The 7,622-nt window shown below is 46.5% G+C and overlaps 1 pseudogene; it reads right to left on the bottom strand.

The window, feature by feature from the left end:
• Positions 1-5,467: 5,467 nt before the first annotated feature.
• LOC123575682 overlaps positions 5,468-7,622 on the bottom strand; it is a 51,586-nt pseudogene continuing 49,431 nt past the window's right edge.

Here is a 7,622-nt window from a genome sequence, read left to right as displayed (position 1 = left end):
CCAGTCCTTCAGGCAGCCACCAGAAAAAGTGGAACACTGAACACACGTCCCACTTCTTGTCCCCCTTCCTGGGGGAGAAGATTTGAGTCGTGCCTCTTTTCCCACTCACGCCAAGCTGTGCCAGCTACAGCCAGCCACTCCGCATCCTTCCTTGTTTACAGCGGCCCCTCGTAGGCATAGAAACTGAGCTAGTTCCATCGGGGCTCCGAATGAAATAAGACAAATCAGACCCTCGGGTAGCCCTCTGGAGAACCAGAATGTTGGGTGCATGAATGCCCTACTCTTCTCCTGCTCCCCGAGGGAGAAGTAGCTAGTAGGGTTGTCCTCTCCCAGTGCTGTCCTCTGCTAGCTTGGGAGAGGAGCTGAAACAGGAAAAGGGAAATTGATCTTCTGATGCATTTCAATGCAGCTCTTCTCAGCTTTGGGCTCCCTTGGTTTACTGCAACTGCTTACCTGGATTTGGGGATTATCTAAACGCCAACAGTTGGGTCCACATGTCTAGTTAAATCATTGTTTTTGTGGGGAAACTAGGGCTGGGACTTCCTATTCCATCGTGATGACCCCAATGTCTATTGTTAAGTTATTTCATTGCTAGGAAATTCTTCTATTAGTGTCATAAACTGTTATACCTCTCACCTGTGTCAGTAGAGTAGCTATCCATGATTCGAATGGACCCAAATCAGGCTTCTATGAACATGACCTGTCTCTACCCATCTTTTGTTCTCAGGAGCTTCCATTTTTTTAATATGATCACAATTGGTTGAGCCAGATGTGGCTGTCACTCCAAAATGCATCACTGAGCCAATTTCCTGGCCAACTTTCCTACCTGAGACCAGAGCCGGTGTGAAGGAAATGTCTCTCAGGTGACTGAGGTCCTAAGACAAAACTTTGTAGTTATTAGAGTTTGTGTTTTCATCATGTGTAAAAAACCATCCTCAAGGAAGAAAACAATGAAGTCAACCCACTGAGGGAAGCAGACATGAGGGACACAAACACAGTTTGTTTGTTTGTTTGTTTTTGAGAGAGAGAGAGTGCGAGTAGGGGAGGTGCAGAGAGAGAAGGGGACAGAGGATCCAAAGTAGGCTCCGCACTGACAGCGGAGAGCCTGATGTGGGGCTTGAACTCATGAACTGTGACATCGTGACCTGAGCTGAAGTCCAGTGTTTAACCGACTGAGTCACCCAGGTACCTCCAAACCCAGTCTTAATGGTGCTTGGTGCCCCTTGAGCTATTTATCTGTGCCCCATATGCATTTTTACTCCTGGTGTTCAAAAGTTTCATAGTCAAATTAGTTAAATCCGGGCTTTTACTTGCATCCCAAAGAGGCTTAACTAGTGCAATTTTCACTGAACTTAAAAAATATCCCATACCCCAATAGCAACTTGAACCTCATGTTTTTAACTATTATATTGCATTGCTATGTGGTCTTCATCTACATTGTTTATTTTCTTCTCTTCTTAAAAGAAGTACAGTCGAATAAAACATTTAATGCTTTTGTTTGTTTGTGTTTACTCTAATCCACTGTAAACATTAAACCATTCTAACCATTCTATAACATGCCATCAAGAGGTTGCCTGGGGCTGTGTTGTTAAAATAGCTATTTGATAGGATTGTACAAACACAGCAAAGAAACAGTCTATGGCGTTGTGTCTATAATTTCACACCCTTCATGTTCTTCTGTCTTCCTCTCAACCTGTATTTTTGCCAGATAAATATCAATGTTTACAAGGATCGTGCCTACAATCCTTTCTTTTCCTCCTTAGTAATTTTCTCTATGAAAAAGTTAACAGATCATTTTAAAACTGTTCTTGATGGGTAAGCTGTCCTTACTGAAGATGCATTAGTCTAACTTCAGCTCCGAAAGTAACCATAATAACTTTTAATCTTTATCATTTTGTCTCTTTGATGGTTCCCAAATGGTTCTAGAATATGTGAGACAACACATCTATTATGGTGGAATAATGGTGGTCCTAATAGCGCTGAGGCAAGGGCTCTTTGGCTGTGTCACTTTCTTACGAGAACATTAGTCGAGTCTATTTGGGTCCGGAAAAATGAGACAACATTTCAGCTGGAGGAAGTGACATGTTGTTGTTGCCAGACAGGCAGTTTATTATTCTTCTCTGAGCAGAATACCCAAAAGATGCTTTTATTTGTATTTCCAGATGTCTAATCATATCATCATAATGATGGACTATTTTAGAATACAATTACATAGGCAGCATCCTCAAGAATAAATAAAATGATAAGCTCCAGTGAATTATCAGAGTTTATGGGAAAAAAGTTTTTAAAGATACAAAGCAATCTATTTCCAACTTCTTATGAGAAACTGCTCTAAACTTGGGGAAATCATAGTCATTTTTAGAGTTTGCAGGGACATTGAGATCACTTGATCATAAGCCTACACAGAGATAGTTTAGAAAGGAAATTACAAGTACACAGCAGGGGGACCTAATATCCTCCAGAAGTTCAGGGAAGGCATTTTGGAGAAATAAACTGTAACCTGAGTCCTGCAGGATAAGACAGGAGCGGGGGTGAGAGCAGATGGCTGAGGTTTCCTGGGCAAGGTGAATATTCTGGCAGGTGCGAGAGAAGGCGTGTTTGTTCGAGAAACGGAAAGACGTCAGGGTCGGCTAATCCTCCACAACTGTGTAGCCCTGGGGAAATTATTTAGCTTCAGTAAGCCTCAGGGCCTTCCATGTACAAATTAGCATAATGATAGCAGTGCCCGGCTGGCTCAGTCCTTAAAGCAAGTGACTCTTGATCGTTGAGCTCAGTTTGTGAATTTGAGCCCCACCATGAGCATGGAGCCTACTTTTAAAAACAAAAGACACCTTAAGAAAATTTAAGATACTAATAGTGCCTATATCCTGAAACTGTCGGGATTAATTGGAATTCTATTCGGAAAGGTTTTCATCCCAGGGCCTTGCACGTACGGTTTCACTAAAGAGTAGCTTTGATGTGAAGAAATTGAAAGCTTTTAAGTGAAGAATGACATGATCAGAGTTTCAAAATCAGTTATTCTTCAGGATACAAATGGATTTCTAGAGAACAGATTAAAAGTGGCGAGATCAATTAGAATAACCTCAGAGCGATCCAGCTGAGAGGTGGTGATGGTGTGGGCCAAGGTAATAACAACAGAGATAGAGAAGTGGATTAATGAAATCTGCAATATTAGATGTTGGTGCAATATAGGTGGAGTTTAGGGGCAAAGAGAGAGAGCAGTGCGGGATATCTCCCAGTCTTCTAGTTTCCTATGATTGCATGAGAAATTAACATAAATGGCAACTTGAAATAACATCTATGTATTATCTCACAGTTTCTGAATCAGGAGTCATCAGAGCTTAGCTGGGTCCTCTGCTCAGAGTCTCCCAAGGCTGAGATCAAGTTGGCAGTTGGGGGGCACCTGGGTGGCTCCGTCGGTTGAGCGTCAGACTTCTGTTCGGGTCATGATCTTGCGGTTCTTGGGTTGGAGCCCCATGTCGAGCTTACAGTTGTCAGCACAGAGCCCGCTTGGGATCCTCTGTCTCCCCTCTCTGTCTCTCCCCTGCTTGCACTCTCTCAACACTTAAACAAACAAACAAACAAAAGATGGCGGCTGTGACTGCAGTCTCATTTAAAGGCTCTAACTGGAAAAGACTTCCCTTCCAAACCCTTTGAAACCTGTCTCTGGTGAGACAATACTACAGTTCCCTAAGTCCATTCATTTAATGCTGGTCGCATCTTTATCATGATCTGCACCATCCGTGGTGCTGCCTCCATGAACTTTGAACTCCAGCCAGCCTCTCAAAGGTGTTCTGTGCTTCAGCATGCTAACACAAACTGTCTCAGAGTATCAAGGAAACTGTAATTGATAATGCATTTCCTTGTCACTTAAATTTACTATTGGGAGTTTTAGAGTCTGCACGTGGAACGACACATCTTCCAACTATGTCTCCTTTTGAACACTTTAGGCAATTATCACTCCATTTCTGGAATGTGACCTCTTTGTGGTTGGTCGCACCCCTGCTTTCCACACACTGCCGTGAGTGGGAAGGATGGTCAAGGGACCCCTGGGTGGAGTGAAAAGAAGAGTAGATTCGCCTATGGGAAGAATGTTTGTTCCTTGTCTGGGCAAGCCTTAAGAGCAAACTGGGAAAGTGTGATGTCAAGACGCTAGTTGCATTTTATTCAAAATCAACTGCGAATATTTATTCATAATACTGAACCACCGTGCATGTGTAAGCCCGTTGTGCTTACTAAAACCAAAGCTCACACGTTGCATTTTATACATAAAAAAAGAAAGAAGGCAAATGAATAAATTAAATGAAGCGTCTTTAAAAGTGACAGGGGCACCTGGGTGGCGCAGTCGGTTAAGTGTCCGACTTCAGCCAGGTCACGATCTCGCGGTCCGTGAGTTCGAGCCCCGCGTCAGGCTCTGGGCTGATGGCTCAGAGCCTGGAGCCTGTTTCCGGTTCTGGTCTCCCTCCCTCTCTGCCCCTCCCCTGTTCATGCTCTGTCTCTCTCTGTCCCAAAAATAAATAAACGTTGAAAAAAAAGTGACAAAAAATATAATTGTAGAATTCTACAGTGGCATTTTAGAATTTTTCTCCTTGAGCAAAGAATGTTCTGTTGGAACTCTTGTTCTAATTGGATAAATTGCGTTCCTTGCTGGAATGGAAGGAAGTGGCGACTATCCTAAGCATGACCTCATGAACCCTCAAATTATAGATGCCAGAGCCCCTCCCTGAAAGGAGTCTGCACGTATGGATTTCCTTGCAGTGCACGTCAACCAGAAAAACTCAGTATTGTTACCTAAGCGAGAAGCCATGCCATAGGTTTAACTCGCTCAGATTTTGGAGTTCATTATGGCAGCTAGTATTAATTGAACATAAACAGAAGTGGGTACCTTCTGGAAATTATCACGAGGGTCATAGCCCACGTCCGTGTAAAGGACACAGTTGATGTGATGGCACTGGAGCCGGTGATGTTCACACCGTTGCCCTGGATGCTGTCCACCCGTCCTTGGTCACAGATGGTGGGGGATCTTTTTTTGAGCTTATGTTGGAGGTGACAATCATGGCCATGGGCATGCTGCTTGTCTTGTGTGTCTCACAGGATGGTTGAGACATACCCTCTGTGTCCAGAAAGGAGCTGGCAGTGAAGCACTGGCCTGGGGGTGACAATAAGTCGTGCTGCCACCTTCAAGCTGGACTCGAGGGTCCTGTGGGAGAGGACAGTGTCAGGGAGCAGGGCACCAGGGCTGACTGATATGGTGGTACCAATGGAAGTGGTCTGGTGCATCTCACAGGGGTGGTGGGCAGGAAGCTAGCTGCTACCTACCCTCAGGCTTGGCCACAACCCCCAGTGGTGGGGAGGGGGTGTAGGTGGTGCCTGTCTCATGGGTCTCACAGGGTGGGTTGTAGCCCACCGGCATCTCAGTGCCAGGCTACGTGACACCGTCCCGGGCTACATGTTACCCTGCACCAAGTCAGCCGTGGTGACCGGCCATGGGCTGTTGTGTCGTAGGTGAGGCTAGGACGGACACAGGAAGGTCATGCACAGGCTGCACTTGACCTCCCTGGGCACTGTGATTGGAGGCACATGGGTAGGCTGGGAGATAGGCTGCATGGTGATGGTGGCAATGGTGCGCCCACCAAGCCTCATCACCGTGGTCTGTGCAACCAGCAAGGTGACAGCAGTGGGGGCTAATCATCTGGCTTGAAGGGATGGCAATGGTGCCCAAGGTAGTGATGGGCCAGGGAGGCTCCGGTGCGGTGGCCCGCAGCTCTGCAAGGCTGGGGGGAATGCTGCCTGTCCCTCTGCCGAGGGTTGTGACATCTGGGACGCTTTTCGTGATCAACACGGTGACGGCTGGCTTGATGGTGGAGACGGTGACAGTCATGACCAGGTGAACACCCCTCAACGGGCACGGAGCAGAGGACAGTGCCTGCCTGGCTGTCCGGGGACCCTCTTTAGCACCACCTGGCTCACTCCGTGCTTCTCATGGCCAGTGGCATTTTGAACAGCAGCAGTGATTTCGGTGGGTGCTCCCGTTCCTGAAGTCATCACCTTGGTGATGATGGTGGTGAAAAGACTTGATGTCAAGACTGCTGGTCCTGCCTGTGGCTGGTATGGGGATGGTCTCGATGATGGTGCTGTGTTGGGCTTGGCCTGCCAGAATGGCCAGGATGATGGGCTTAGTCCCAGTCCCACCAGCTTGCATGGCACGGATGACTGGGGTGGGCTTGCCATCTGCCGAGGTCCCCAGCTTTAGGACGGTCCCAGCTGACAGGGACCCTTTGACCCGGGCTACCAACGTCCTTTGCCCAGATTGCAAGTCAGAGCGCCGCCTCCTGGGATAGAGATGGGGCTTTTCACCAGGGCGGTGGCCTTGATGACCCCACCCACCAGCGTGGTCGCTACCTGGCTTTGCCGGGCCATTATCATAGTCCCTGATGTGTGCAGCTAAATGACAGGATGGGTGGACGTGTGGACAGCAGAAGAGATGGACATCCTCACCTGGGCAGCTGCAGGTGTTTGAGTGGCTGGGTTGCTCACCATGACTGGTGAAGAGGCCACTTCAGTAGCCCAGAGAGTGGCGGGGCCAGGTGCCAGGTGTCAGAGCCATGGTTTTGATGATGGTGATGCTTGTGGGGACACTTGGCACTGTGAGTGCCAAGGAAGGAAGGCTTGCTGGTGGCAGCTGTGGTCGCTGGCCATTAGTGCCACCATCTCTCTCATTTGGGGGCTGCTGCTGATCACTGTTCCCTGGGCACTCTGTAGTGAAAACTGCCTTTTTTTTAAAATATGAAATTGATTGTCAAATTGGTTTCCATACAACACCCAGTGCTCATCCCAACAGGTGCCCTCCTCCATGCCCATCACCCACTTTCCCCTCCCTCCCACCCCCCATCAACCCTCAGTTTATTCTGTTTTTAAGAGTCTCTTATGGTTTGGCTCTCTCCCTCTCTAAATTTTTTTTCCTTCCCCTCCCCCCTGGTCTTCTGTTAAGTTTCTCAGGATGCGCATAAGACTGAAAACATATGGTATCTGTCTTTCTCTGTATGATGTATTTCAACATCCTTTCTTAATGAAAACCCTCGAGAAAGTCGGGATAGAAGGAACATACTTAAACATCATAAAAGCCATTTACGAAAAGCCCACAGCTAATATCATCCTCAATGGGGAAAAACTGAGAGCTTTCTCCCTGAGATCAGGAACACGACAGGGATGTCCACTCTCCCTGCTGTTGTTTAACATAGTGTTGGAAGTGCTAGCATCAGCAATCAGACAACAAAAGGAAATCAAAGGCATCAAAATTGGCAAAGATGAAGTCAAGCTTTCACTTTTTGCAGATGACATGATATTATACATGGAAAACCTGATAGACCCCACCAAGAGTCTGCCAGAACTGATACATGAATTCAGCACAGTCGCAGGATACAAAATCAATGTACAGAAATCAGTTGCATTCTTATACACTAATAATGAAGCAACAGAAAGACAAATAAAGAAACTGATCCTGTTCACAATTGCACCAAGAAGCATATAATACCTAGGAAAAAAACCTAACCAAAGATGTAAAAGATCTCTATGCTGAAAACTATAGAAAGCTTATGAAGGAAACTGAAGAAGACACAAAG

Source organism: Leopardus geoffroyi, chromosome A1 (genome assembly GCF_018350155.1).
Source record: "Leopardus geoffroyi isolate Oge1 chromosome A1, O.geoffroyi_Oge1_pat1.0, whole genome shotgun sequence".
Lineage (NCBI taxonomy): Eukaryota > Metazoa > Chordata > Mammalia > Carnivora > Felidae > Leopardus > Leopardus geoffroyi.
The sequence above is the reverse complement of the archived record's forward strand: the minus strand, read 5'-3'. Positions and strand labels throughout refer to the sequence as shown.